Genomic DNA, 15,068 nt, shown 5'->3' on the forward strand with positions numbered 1-15,068 from the left:
TAGTTAACTTTTTATCTAGTTTTTTATACAAAGCATTCAACAATAATCTTTTTTTGCATTCTTATCAAATATGCAATATCTAATTAAATTAGGACCATGTAACAAAAGTAGAACTAGCATAAACAGGCGTGAGATAAAGCACACCCCACTCGGTAGGCATACAACTCAATGGAGAGCACAATCAATCTGGCAAGTTAGTTTAATGACAATAGCTTAAAAGCCTATAATTTTATAATGTGATTTCTAAATTAAAAATATGTTTTTCATCTGTTACATTTGACAATGATAACTTCTTGAAAACATACAAAGATATAAACTGCTTCTAAATCCAAGTGGTGAATTGAGTTATTTGTGGGAAAATATTTCTGGCATTTACTGGACTATATGATCCCTGTGTAGACAAATGCCAGAAGTAGGTTTAGATCAACAGAAGAGTCAGGCACAGACATTGCAAACAGGTTTTAGTTACCAAAGGATAGAGAAGAAATCAGTAAGATGAAATAGAGATATCAGCAATACTTTCCTAGCCAGATGGGGCTATGATCTCCTAGAAACCCAGTTCTCTCTACCTGGACATGCAGTGAATGAGGCTCAATTGCCCTCCTCCAAATCGTGTTTATGTGTAAGCCCTGTACACATGTTTATATACATCCTGCTGGCATAGTTCTGCTGAATGCTAGTCTAGATGATGTGCTGGGGACTGCCTCGTCTGCGCCAGGGGCAACTCGTCACAACAGGACATCACAACAGAGTACAGGAACATTCATCTGTGGAGATAGACACATGCCACCCTCTAGGTTAATACAGCCCAGGTGAGTACTTGGCAGGCAAAGATCTGAAAATAGAGCAAAGTTCGGTTATACCGCTGTCTCTGAAGGACGTGCTAACATGTTCTTACACCAGTCAAAGGTCTCTCTGCATGGATGTTAGTTGAAAAAAATGTTTCAGTAACAACCTTTGGAAAATGCTTGGAAGGAAAGTTAAACAGGTTTCTTTCCAGCAAGGCTTTAATATTAGTCACTCGTCAGGAGGAGGCTATTGCCATTAGTGTTTCCTGAACTAATTTAAACTCAAGCCTTGTTTTCCTCATTTATGCGTTTCCTAAAATCACAGTTCTCTAGAGCATCATTTGGGAAATGCCACTGTACCTGGCATGCTGAGTTTTGTGTCTGTGTCTCCGTTGGCTCCTAACGCTGAGGGCAGAGCTTCTTTAACTTATTCTAGGATTTCACATTTCATCTTCCAGTGGGACTTTCAAGCCTTTGTCCAAAGACCTACAGCCTTTTGAGGACTAAAGAGAATTCAAAACAGAGTCAAATATTATCTGTCTTTGTTTGTTCGTAAGGTGGTTAGAAACTCAGACATGTGGAGCAGTCACCTTGTAATACGTGATAATAGTGGTCATAGTAACAAAACCGATGGATTATTGGATACCTGCTGTGCTTCATATGCTGTTAGCTTTCTCATATGTGATCTCATATGAGTCTCCACACTAGCAAATACTATTATTCCGATTTTCATATTGGGAAACTGAGGCCCAGGGACATTAAATGCCTTGTACAAAGTTGCACAATCAATAAGTGGCAGAGATAAGCCGAAAACATGCTCTTTCTCTTACTATGTCACCCATATGCCTCCATGTGTATAAATACTGGTACTGTAGTAGTTCGAGGAGAGAGAACTGATCAGCGATGAGGCGTCCCAAAGAAGCCCGAGAGTGAGTGAGACGGGGGCTGACAGTGCAACTTCCAGGCAAGCCGAGGAGGAAGCAGAGCCATTCCAAGTTGAAGGGAGCAGTGCCAGCAGACATGGGTCGGGGACTGGAGACCATCAAGAGCTGCATTAACAAATCATCAAAAAAGGAGTTTCTTTACAACTGCAGATCATGACGTCAAAATATATTACAATGCACAGGAAGCTACGTGGGCTGGGCAAGGACAAGACTGGAGAGTTCAGGAGAGTCTGTGATACTCACCATCTTTGCCCCGCAGTGGGTGCCATCGAAAGACTGGCCAGCAGCCTCCAGACAGACTCACTTTCAGCCAGCCAGCCTGGTTTGAGGCCCCAGGGAAAGGCTTTATGTTCAGGAAAGCACACTGAGAGGCTGGGGCAGCCACTCCCTGAGCTGGGGAAGATGATGGGGAGAGGGCCGACTGATGCACCTCGGGGTGAGATAGGTTCTTGGCCGTTGGATTCTCCTCTTCTTCCCATCCTCTCCCCCTCTCCTGGAGAGCCACCATAAAGCAGGGTGTGGTTTGTAGCACCACATCCTTACGCAGGGTAAAATTATTTTGGGGAAGGCACAAAGGGCCAGGACTTCAGACTTCATGGAACATTCAGATGGGAGTGTTTGTACAACCCCAGCCACTGAGCCATTGGGGAATGTGTCCTGGTCAGAGGTATTAGATGGGAAGAACAAAATGGGTGTACTGGCCTCTGCGGGAATTTCCTAACTTCTGATGATAAGAATTACCTGACATGGTTAAAAAAAAAAAAAAAAAGACACAGTCAAAATTCTTTTCCCCGGAATACTTCCCAGAGCGTTCTAATTCAGTGGTTCCATGAGGTGCCTGGCATTTTGAGTTCTCTACAAATTTGTGTCATCACTGGAGAATTTCGGCCACCGCGCTCTATCCTGCTGGCCCAGAGGGCGGCCCGACAGCCCTCAGCCCGGCCCTCAGACAGAGGTTCAGGCTCCACCCCGCACCTACTGAATCAGGATCTGCCTGTTAACGAGGTGTTCGGGTACTTCCTCCTCACCTTAAAGTAGCAGGGCGCTGTGTCCTCCAATTTTAATGTATAAATAAATCGCATGGGGTCTTGGCAATATGCAGATTCTGACTCAGTGGGTCTGTATATCAGGCGCCGTCAAGAGTCAGCATTTCTAATAAGCTCCCAGGTGCCTCAAGTTGCTGGTCTGTGGACCACATGTGGAGGTGCAAGGATCTAGACTAATAGTGGGACAGTTCATGGTATTAAACAGACAAGAAACAGTAACTGCATTGCACACAGAGTAACAGGGAGTTGGTCTCGAAGTTAAACGTGCAAGGTGAGTGACGTCAGTGTTTGAGAGACTGCAGATAAATTTTGGCTCTAGTCCTGCCCCCCTCCCACCACCCTCACTTCTCTATCATGCATGCATGTCTTTTCTTCCTGCTTTATTTCTGCTTTTGGTGACAAAGTCTCTAACCATGAAGTGTATCTCTGGGAAATGTCCTCTTTGTTCATGACAGTGTTACTACACCGCATATTTGTCCGAAATAGCTATTCCTGGATTGTCATCATGCTATTGGCTATTACACCAAATTGGTAACCGAAAGATGGTGTGGCTGTCCCAGATCAGTTTCTGAACTTTCAGATCATTCAACTTCTTTGTTAAGGGTATGTTTGTTCAGTCAAATCTTTACAATAAGCCTCCACTTGAGGCAGTATCAGATGCCAAAAAACTATCCTTTCTACCACTTTTTATGTTAACCAGTTTTAACAAATGGCTTTAAAGCTTTTATTTTTTTTAAAGAGAGGTGGTATCTGAATAAAATGATGCAAAACAGTTATCAGAGAATAAGAAGTGTTACATGTATTCTAAAATCCACATTTTAGAACCAAGCAATTCATTCTGAACACTAGTTGTCTTTTTAGCCAGGAATTAATAATTCCTGTTTAATTAAAAAATAAAATACTCAAAATAAAATCACAGTGTTACATATACATGAAAAACAAAAATAAAACAAGTAGAATTTCTTACTGCATATATTTGGAGATTTGAAGAAGAATATGTATGTTGCAAAGGAAAAACCTTCCACATTGAATGAAAACAAGTATCAAAGCATATATACATATAATCCCTACAGAGTAAAAAAATGATCCCAGTAAAGAATTGCAGACTTCTGGGATTTCATTTCTTTGACGGACATTATACGAAGATCTGACACTTCTACTTAGCTATTTTTTGCAAATAACACATCTATGCATCTTAACAAAAAATGTGCATTAGTACAAAAGTTGCTGAGTATAATCCCAAAATTTAGGGGTGAAATTTCAACAAGAAACAATTGAATCAGCTGGACTATCACAACTTCTTTCTCAAATTTATAGCAATTAAACATCTGGTAATCCTCTGAATCTGTAGTTACTGCTTTTAAGTGACTCAGTTCTAAAACTCTAGGTGAGTCTGATTCCATAATTTCTCTACTTAAGTGACCTTTTTACTTGTGACATGTGTAAACCATTAAGAAAAGAAAAATCACTGAAGTTTACTTAAGGATCCTATATTAATTTGCTAAGGATGGCATAATAAAATACCACCGATTGGGTGGCTAAAGCAACAGAAATTAATTTTCTTAGAGTTCCGGGGGCTAGAAGTCCAAGATCAGGATGCTGGCAGGGCTGGCCTCTCAGGAGGCCTCTCTCCTTGCCTTGAGGATGGCTGCCTTCTTGCTGTGTCCTCACGTGACCTTTCCTCTGCGTGCAAGCATTACTGGTATCTTTTTTTCTTCTTATAAGGACACCAGTCATATTGAATTAGCGCCTCATCCATATGACCTCATGTAACCTTAATTAACTCTTTACAGGCCCTATCATCTAATGTAATCACATGAAGTGTTAAGGCTTCAACTTACGATTTGGGGAGAACACAATTCAGTCCAGAATGGACCCACTTTCAATATAATTTACTGGATGTATTGATAATATTCACCACCAAAGAGAATTAACCATCAACTTAATAATCATATTCAAGTATTTTGCAAATGTCTAGTGCTTGATGTAGTAAGCAAATTGTTAATCAATAAAACATTCCATTTTTATATGGCCTCACAGCTTATGAGGGACTTTTGGGTACCCGTTATCATTCAGTCCTCACAACTCCCCACTCTCATATTATCAAGTCAAAATCATTAGCCTTATCTTAAAGGTGCAGAAGAGAAAGGAGAGGCTGACTTGCTCAAGATGGAGAGGATGATACATGGTGAGTCCAGAACTAGAACTCAAGTGTTTGTCTCCTAGTCCCCCCCTTTTTTTTTCTGAACTATGACAGCAATTAAATTAAAAATGGCCCCTGGCTTGGAAAAATTGCAGTCATAAATATTAAGGTACCAATGTTGGGTTGGTTGTGAATTATTGGGAGAATGAAATAGTTGGAGTTGGGTTCCATGGCCACAAGCAGTTTCTCATGGTTGACCTTCCAAAACTGCCAAGATTTAGTCCTAGGGAGAGATTATGGTAAGGAGCTGCAATATAATAAATTATAAGAAGTACATGTTTGGCCATTCAGATAACCAAATACACATTTCCCAAATATATTTGGTCTTCACTCAAAGTTCTCTAAAACACTTCAGAGCCTTAAAGGTGGAAAATGGGTGTCTTGTCGTGTTGAGAGACTTTTGGATGGAACCCAAGGGTGGGAGCTGAAGGTTGAATCAGCCAATGGCCAATGATTTAGTCAATCATGACTATGCAAAGAAGCCCTCACGAAAACCCTGAGAAGAGCATATCACTCTCTTGTGTCCTACTTCTCTGTCGGAGACAGTTTCCATGCCTGGGGAACCAGAACGCATTCACATGCCACTGAGCCAGGCCCCAGGTTCCACAAGGATAGAAGCTCCTTTATTTGGGACCTTGCCTATGCATCTCTTCATCAGGCTGTTGTTACCTTGTACCCTTTATGGTATCCTTTATTAAACAGGTAAACATACATGTTTTCCTGAGTTCTGTGAGTTATTCTAGCCAATTAATCAAACCTAAGAGGGAGGTCGTTGGAACCTCCAATCTGTAGCCAGTTAGGACAGGCTTGTGACTAGCATCTGGAGTGGGGGGTAGAGAGCAGTTTTGTAGGATGGAGCCCTTAGCCTGCAAATCTGGTGCTATCTCTAGGCACATAGCATCAGAACTGAGCTGAGTTCTTGGAGACCCTGCTGGTGTTCAAGAACTTGTTGGCGTGCATGGGAAGTACCCTTGCCAACACACACGCGTTGGAATTGGGTCCGGGAGCCTGAACAGAGTTGTATTGCTGTGCATAAAAACACGGGAGTCGCAGAAAGAAATTGTGCCGTTTGTGACAACATGGATGGAACTAGAGGGCATGACGCTAAGTGAAATAAGCCAGAGAAAGACAAATACCATAAAATTTCACCTACTTGTGGAATATAAAAACAAAACAAAACAAAATGGAAAAAAATAGCAATAGACTCATAGACGCTGAGAAGTGGCTGGTGGTTACTGTGGGAGAGGGTTTGGGGTGGGTGGGGAGCATAAGAGAGATAAAGGGGCACAAAAGTTTTCGTTCATAATATAAGTTGGTCACAGGGAGGGTAGTACAGCATGGAGAATATAGCCAGTGATTCTGTAACATCTTCCCATGTTGACAGTAACTGCACTAGTGGGGGTGAGGATTTAATAATACGGGTAACTGTTGAACTACTCTGCGAATACTGGAAACCAATGAAAGACTATATCAACTACACTTCAATTTTTTTAAGAAAGATTGTATATCAACTATACCTTAAATTTTAAAAATTAAAAAAAACAACACAGGAGTCTGGAACAGTGTGATAGGTGCTCAAATAATATATACCGAATGACTAAATATTGAATAAATCCAGGGAGTCCCAGTAACTGGTTTACTGTGAGTCTAAGATATTGTTGAGTAAATAAATGAATGATTAAGTGATAGAGTTAATGTATTTCTTAGGATGATGTGATACCTTATAGAAATGGAAAGCATTTCAGAATATACCTTGCCAGGCACATCTTTCCAGACTCAGCTCAGGAAGCCTCCCAGGATGCCCTAGTCCCTCTCCATGAGCCCAAAGCCCCTCCTGTATATCCCCATAACATCACTTCCCTTGGTCTCCCAATGCAAGTCATGTGCATAAATCTCAGTCTCCCCTTTAGACTGTGAACTCTTCCAGAAGTTTGGTTCTTTGTCTTATTCATGCTTACCTTCCATAATGCCTTGCACATACTCAATTGTGGAATTGAATCAAAACATGCATATAATCCACACCCAAAAGTGGGAGCATTTTCTGGGGTATCTGGGAGGTTAATGCAGTCTCTCACACTTGTATACTCTGATCTTACCTTAACCATCAAGTATGTATTGAAATTTTTCTTTTAAGTTCAAAAAAGACATCTGGAATAGTGAAGTCATTTTCCTCATGCTTCTGTATTTTGGACCCAAAAGAGAGACTTTTCTCTCTTAAGCACAAATTGAAACACAAACCTTTCTTTGTGTAAGAATTTTCCAAGACACCCATTTACACAAGTTATTTTCTGAAGTGTTCTCACTAAGCCTGCATAAAGTAAATTGCCTGAGTTTTTTCAGCACTAAGGAATGGACAAACTGTCTGGTTTTTCTATTCGAGGTTTCACAGAAACTCTTTTTTATACTTCAAATGTTCAGCAATACCAGAAACACTGGGATGTTTTTTCCTTAAGAGAATGTTGAGAAAATGAGGTGATGAGTGCTTCAGTTATATCTGCAATCACAAATGTAAACAAGAACGTGCAGATTTCTCAATCGAGAACATTTCCCTATCCAAATGCCTTTCAAAACAGGAGCCACTTTAGCAGGTATAAATTAGAAACAATCTGGAAAGTTTTTTTGGCAGGTGCTGATTGAAATGGAAATTTCACACAACAAAATTGATTATAGTTGGAAAATGTAAGACTACTGGAAAAAAATGCAAGTAAGACTAGGTTTCAGAGTTTCCTACAGAATGTTTCTCTCATGCTGACTTTTGTAGAGTAGGCCTTCTCGAACTATAGAAAATGTCCAGGCTGCAGCTGCAGAGAATGAGGGCCTCCACAGGTATCTGTCCAAAGCAGGCAAAGAACATGCAGTCATCCAGATCAGTAGCCTCCACCTAAGTCAACAAATCAATTCCCACCATCAAATAAGTCAATATCTTGGCACCCAAATTCGGTAGATACCAAAATCATGCATCCCACTTCTAACCCCACTCACGCCTCCTGTTGTTTATGAATCTGTCTCTACTTCCCTTCATTCGGTTGGAAGGTAAGTGAGAAGAATTGAAGTAGTCCAGAGAAGAAGCAGAATAAAGCCTTCACTCAAAATTTTACACTTGAAACCTACATGTATTGTGCTTTGACATTGGGATTTGATTGCAACATGTTTCACAGATATAATAACTTTTAAAATCTCACAGAATTTCACTGAAATAGAATATAAGGAAATTCAAGTGACTAAATCCTTTCACTTTTTTAGAGAGATGTTTTAGAGAGATTTGTGATAATAAATATGCACTTGATACAGAAACTCTAAGGATTGGAGATATAGAGTTGCACAGAGCTGTGAACAGAATTGTTTTCAGAACAGGGACATGCAAAAAATTCCAAGTGGGGAGAATAAATGGTACATGGTTTCAGTCATCATGCCTCCTATGTTTGGCTCACATCCATGTAGTGATACTAGGCATCTCTTCCATCATAGTGTCTGTTAAACGATGGTTCTTAATAGGACAGTTGGCAGAAGGTGATCAGTGGGAGACACCACAGGAGGAGATTTGATTTAGTTGGAGAGATTTTTCGACTCTAATATCCTCACACTTGTGCCAGGATCAGAAGCAAGGAAGAGGGAAAGCATCTGTAATTTGCAAGCGCTTTCTAGATGATTCCCCCAACTCTTATTAAAACAATAAACAAGCAAATGAAAAAATACCTCAGTGTTTTAAGTAATTAAGTATAACTACTTTCATGATGAGTAAAAGGAGGAAAATCTATTCTGTATTCATATAACAGGATTTTTAAAAGAGAAAAACCATGGAGATCACAATACCATCTTCTTCATTTTATAGTGGAAGAAACTGAACAAAAGTGTTTTGGTTACTTAATGTTAGAAACAATATGGTTTTGCAACTAAAAGAGCTTTTTTTTATAACAAATCACAATAGAAAGTTCAATCAAATAAGACTTACTTGCAGCATCCTTTAGCAAATAATTATCAAGCACTTTGTGGTAGGTATTCCAACTGCATATGTTATTTATAGTCCACATCTACTCTATGAAACAAATACCATTTTCTCCATTTTACACATGGGGTAGGAAAGCACAAAGGCACAGAGAGGTGAAGTAATATCCCCAAGATCACATAAATGATTTTGGTAGAGCTGGGATTTGAACTCAGGTTATGTAACCTAACAGTAGGCGGTACACCTGAGCTGCCTACCAGGCACCTAGCACCCTGTCAGCTTCTGTAACAATAGTTGGGGGGGAAGGGATCCTACGTTCATGAATTTCTATAAATAATTAAAAAGTGAACCAACTATTAAATATATACTTTCAAAGTCTGATAAAGAAAAGGAACAAAGTGTCAGAGGGTGCTCATAAACCTTAGTTTATGATATCAGAGAAAAGGAATGGCATCTAAGCTGAGGCTGAGAAGGGGCCACAGGTGATAGCATATGCCGAGGCCCTGGGATAGAAGAGTTTAGTCCCCTCAAGGAATTGAAAAGTGGTCTTGTGACTGGAATGTGGGTAATATTCAGAAATACACTAGAAAAGATGGGAGCAGTAGATGAGGAGGGCCAGATCATATGGAGCCTTGGTGGTCATTGTAAGGAGGCTGAACTTATTTCTCAGTGAGTGGTTCACATGTCCTCTGGGAAGGGGAGGCAGTGGGCGAGCACGTGTCTTGCTCCCTTGACATGTAGGCACCTAAATACACCACCTCATTTTCCTCCCATTTGCTGTCATGTTCTAGAGGCTTCTTATCCCCCATTTATGTATAGTCTTCCTTTCCATGAAAGTACGGTCATTCATAATGAGTTCAACATTCACAAGAGAATCCACCTGGGACTCTACTTCTCTCAATAACACCATCTCACTTGTGCCTTCCTACACTCTGCCCCCGTCACCCACACTTACAGTTATAGCTGAGGTCCTCTGGTTTACCAGCAGAGGTTGCTCCACCTTCAAACATCTCACTTTTAAGCATTCTCCAGTCACCACTTCCAATCCTTCTAGTGCACTTGTTCAGTAGTCCCACTGACAAAATTCTTGAGCCTTATCAAGACCTCAATTCCATGGACTCCCACTGTGTTCTCACTATCATCCCATCTTCTCGACCCCTCTCTAAATATAAGAAGCAGGAGAATATAAAAGCTCTGGGTGATGCCAGTATGTGACGTGGCTAACCAAACAGCTGAGCACTGGAGAAGGAACCACACAGGCAATTGGGCTGCGTGATATTCAAGGGGCCCTCAAAACTGGCCATCTGGCTGCATTTCCTCATTTTTTGCCACTCTCCAAGATGATTACTTTATGCTTTTTCTCTGTTATTTTTTCCCCATTACCCCCATTAGATTACCTCACTCCATGTTTCATGGAGCAAATAAGAGCCATCAACCAGGAATTCACTCATCTCCCTATCACCAAATCTATCAACCTTTCCACACCTTCCCTCTTCTTAAAACGGAGAACACGTCTTCCCGGCTATTCAAGTTCAGACCTTGGTTTTGTGGTTCCTGTCTCCGGCCTTCTCCAGATCCCCACTCTGGTGTTACCCCAACCCCCCTCTCCCTCCCATACCGTCAACGCTGCACTTCTTCTGGGCTGCGTCTATCAGCCTAAACACATGCTCCGGTGTCTGTTTTCAAAAGAGGAAAGACCCCTCGTCCCACTGCCCCGCACAGCACCGCATCTCCCTTTCCCGACTTCCCTTCAGAGCTGAACCTCTCGGAAACGCGCCCCTCGTCTTCTGTTCACCCTCCGTCCTCGGGACTCGTCGCGGCCTGTGAGCAGCACCCCCACGCCGCCGGGTCTGGAGGCCGGCTCCCCGTGCACGCATCCTCTCGGGGGCGCCCACCGCGGCCGAGCGCTCCTCACTGCAGTTCCCTCTCCCGGGTTTTCGTGGCAATACGCTCCCCTGGCTTCTCCTCTCACCTCACTGAGGCTCCCCGTCGATCCTCCGCCCAGCGCCTCCTGCATCGGCCTCGCTGCTTCCTCCCCTTTCCTCCTCTTGACAGCGAGGGTTCTCCACTGCTTTGTCCCGTTACCTCACGTCTCTCTCCACTCCCCTTACCACTGAGGTTATTAAATAACATTCAGATTTACGTATCTGGCCCCAAACTAGTCTCTGAGCTTTTGACATAACTCAGTTGCCCACTTGACATCTTTACTGATATCCAATAGCCATCTCAAAATTCATCTGGTCAATCTCTCACTCTTTTCCCAAAAGGCAATCCCCCCAAACTCCCCACCCCGAATCTGCCCCACATAGTCCTGCTGGTTCATGCCATTTCCCTCCCCCCACAGCCCAAAAACCAATGAGCAAATCTGGCCTGTAATCGGTGTCATTGTTCTCCTCTCTCCTGCTTCAGCTCTAGCCCGAAACCGTATCATCTCTACCCTGGGAAGCTCAGATTTGTATGGGTCAAGTGCCAGTCCCAGGTGTGACTAGGCCTTATCTAAGGGGAATTGTAAATCAGCAAGCGCAGTGATTCATATTTCCAGGGTAAAATCAGTTCCTTTGAGTTCTAGAACATGAATTTTATTTTCCCGACCTTTGGCATTTCCCATTCCTCCTACAAGTTCTCTGGGTCCTATTTAGTGTTTTTAAAAAAAGAAAGAACAAGCCCACATAGGATAATTTGCTCCCCAAACCAAGACTTAATAACAGTTTCAACATAATCAAGGAATGGGACCTTTTTAACAAACGATCAGGAATTCTCTGGTCAGCACCAATAAGGTAACCTGTCACATGGGCCCCTCCCATTCCCCCAACAATGAGGTAATCGGTGTGACAAGAACCCCTGCTCCTTCCTCTAAGGCAGGATGACCTCGTCTGAAACAATCCTTTTTTTCTTTTGCTAATAACTTCTTGTTCCACCCTCTTTCCTACAAAAACCTTCCATTTTGTACAATACCTGGAGTATCTCTCTAGTTGTTAAGGGAAATGCTGATGGATTCATGAGTGACATGATAAAGCCAATTAGATCTTTAAATCTACTGAATTTAATTTTTGTTTTAATACTAGTAATAGCCATTTTTCTGCCCTTCTTTCATTCTATGGTGTAAGAGATAAATATAAGAGACAATGTGGCTTCTCACAGCTTTTAAGAGGAATAAAAACCTCAGCCAAAAATATAGAAATAATGAAAAAGTAAAATTCAGGAATCAGCTAGGAGAACTAAAGAAAGATGTACATTTACATAATTAAACCTTGTCGACCCATGTGTTGGCAAAGCTAAGTACCATTCACTGACTATTGAATATTGTCTTCCAATGTGATCTAACTTCTGCTTCTGGGACCCTAGAATTTGTCTTACAAATACCAGTTGCCAAGAATAAGTGCATAGTCTGCAGTGCAAGTTAATTGCATGATTTAAAAAGCACATCATTGCAAAAAGTTAAAGAAAACCAGAAGAGTTTTCCATGTGAATAAATCCTCACATGTTGTTAAACAATAATAAAGCTAATTACCATTCACATATCTTTGCATTTGTGAATTCTGATTCCTACAGTGAACAACACTTCTTCAAACTGGCTTAGACAGTTGACTCAATTAGAATAATTCATCTGAACACTGAAGAGTTTTCACTTAGTTGGTAGAGTTTTGAACCTTAGTCAAAATAATTCAGATCTTACACATAAAAAAAAAAAACACACACACAAGGGAAGACACAATGAAAATTTGAAAAGAAAATCTTTGATTAAAATGTGAATTTCTTTTCATGGCTGGTTTCTTATTTATGGCAATATGACAGTCCCCCCTTATCTAAGGAGGATAGGTCCTTAGAACTCCAGTGGATGCCTAAAACCACAGGTAGTACCAAATCCTATATATATTGTGTTTTTTCCTTTATGAATAAGTATGATAAAGTTAAATTTATAAATTAGGCATAAGTGATTAATAATACTACTAATAAAATAGAACAATTATAACAATATACTATAACAAAAGTTATGTGAATGTGAACTCTCTCTCCACCTCTCAAGATATCTTACTGTAATATACTCATCCTTGTTTTTGTGATGATGATGTGAGGTGATAAAATACCTATGTGATAAAATGAAGTTCAGTGAATGACACAGGCATTGTGATATAGCATTAAGCTACTACTGGCCTTCTGATGATTCATCAGGAGGATCATCTTTGGGACCACAGTTGACCACAGATAACAGAAACCAAGGAAAATGAAACCTCAGATAAGGGGGGACCACTGTACATTTAAACACATACTATCAAGAAGCATATCAGTCACTGGTTAGGACCCAGGGAAAAAAGACAGCATTTATTGATATGTCTTTGATGAAGTGGCTAAAACTTAGTGCAATAAATACAAAATTGATTTTTTTAGTTCAGATTTTCAAAAGGAATAATCCAGGTCATTGTTTGGCTATTTGCACATATATTCAGCTCCTTTAAGTTAAAGTCAGAATCTTTAAAAGTATTGTTAATTTTCTGACTCAAAGTATGAAGATGATAAAAGTAAACACTTTGCATGATTTGTAAGCATAGATAATTCTCTAGGTGCTTGTTTTCCAATTCATGGGTTTAGCACACTTTCAGTTGCTTCTCTAACTTGTTTCCTGCTGCCTTTCAGCTATTTCACTGTTTATTAGCATCTAATTCAGAGTCACCAGGGGTAACTAAGGAGGACGAAGGTAAGGTCAGTCAGTTTTTCTGTTTTTTGGCAATAAATTCATTGAAATTAATGGCTGATTGGTGATTTTTCTCTTAATTACACCCAATTGCTTCTATATCAGCATTGCTTTTTTTCTAAAAATGATTACTGAGTGACTATAGTCAAGAAGGCCTTGCTCTTGTGACGTGAACTATACTCACCATATGACACAGCAATCCCCCCAGTTGGGCGTTTGCCCAAGAAAAATGAAGACCCATGTCAACACAGACACTTTTACATAAATGTTTATAACAGCTTTAGTTACTACTGCTAAAAACTGGAAAAAACACAGATGTCCATAAACTGGTGAGTGGTAACTAAGTAGTATGTGGAATACAACTGAGCATTAAAAAGGAGGAGATTGCCAATACATTCAACATCATGGATGAATCTCAGCACATTATGCTGAGTCAAAGAAGACAGAGAAAAAGAAATGACTAGAACAGGGACACGAGAAACCTTGTTATGATGAAGGAAAAGTCCTACACCTTTACTTCCATGGCACAACACAGTATACCTTTGTTAAAAATCCATTAGAACTGTACACACAAAAAGATTAATTCTACTGTAAACAAATTATGAGTCAACTCACTCTTCAGAAGCGTGGGGCACTGTCACTGACCTCAGGGAGCCTACAGATGGTGGATAAGGCAAAGCCAGAGAAAAGACAATTCGTAATAACTAAGTATATATTTTTTAAGAAGAAGGAGACCTCGTAAGACATATACTTTCAACCTCCCTTTATGGGATTCCTCATAGGTTTGATAATCAGGCAGATGGAATGTAGGCATTATCATGTATCCAGTAGCACCCAGCTTGAAAAGTTGATTTACTAAATCTGTATAAGTTGACTAGGTCAAATATTAATATCCATCCCACCGTTTCTCAAGCAACTTTTATGACTCTTTGTATTGTATCTGTAATGTTTAGGATACTGATGTACGTACATGACTATCAAATAGTCATAGTTTCTGAGACATTTCTCGCTGTGGCACTTCAACACATAGGATTAATATTGAAGTTTGTGAGAGGAAAACTGATTGCATTTTCTAATTCTAAACTGGTAAAATCTAATCAAATTCTCAAGAATTGAAAATAGTCTTAGGCATCAGGGAGACTTACCTGGTGTAAACCAAGGGTACTTTCCTGTAGGTTATTCTCTTATAAAGTATGTGATTTTATCACAATTACACAGTCAGATTATTACTCATCACTTAAACTGCAGTACAGTTATCATCTGCAAAAAGGACCAACATTGCTGTTTTGGATGAGTGACTTCCAACTTTGAACTGATCGTAGGTGAGGCTCCATGTTAAGCTCTACATTCAGTTATGCAGAATTTCCTTTTGTTTCAGTAGACTCTTGAACCCCTGGCATACTGTCGTGGTTCGCCATAATGTAGCATCGTTCAGGACTTGTCAGTGA

The sequence above is a fragment of the Manis pentadactyla genome, chromosome 12, assembly GCF_030020395.1.
Source record: "Manis pentadactyla isolate mManPen7 chromosome 12, mManPen7.hap1, whole genome shotgun sequence".
In the NCBI taxonomy this organism is placed as follows: domain Eukaryota; kingdom Metazoa; phylum Chordata; class Mammalia; order Pholidota; family Manidae; genus Manis; species Manis pentadactyla.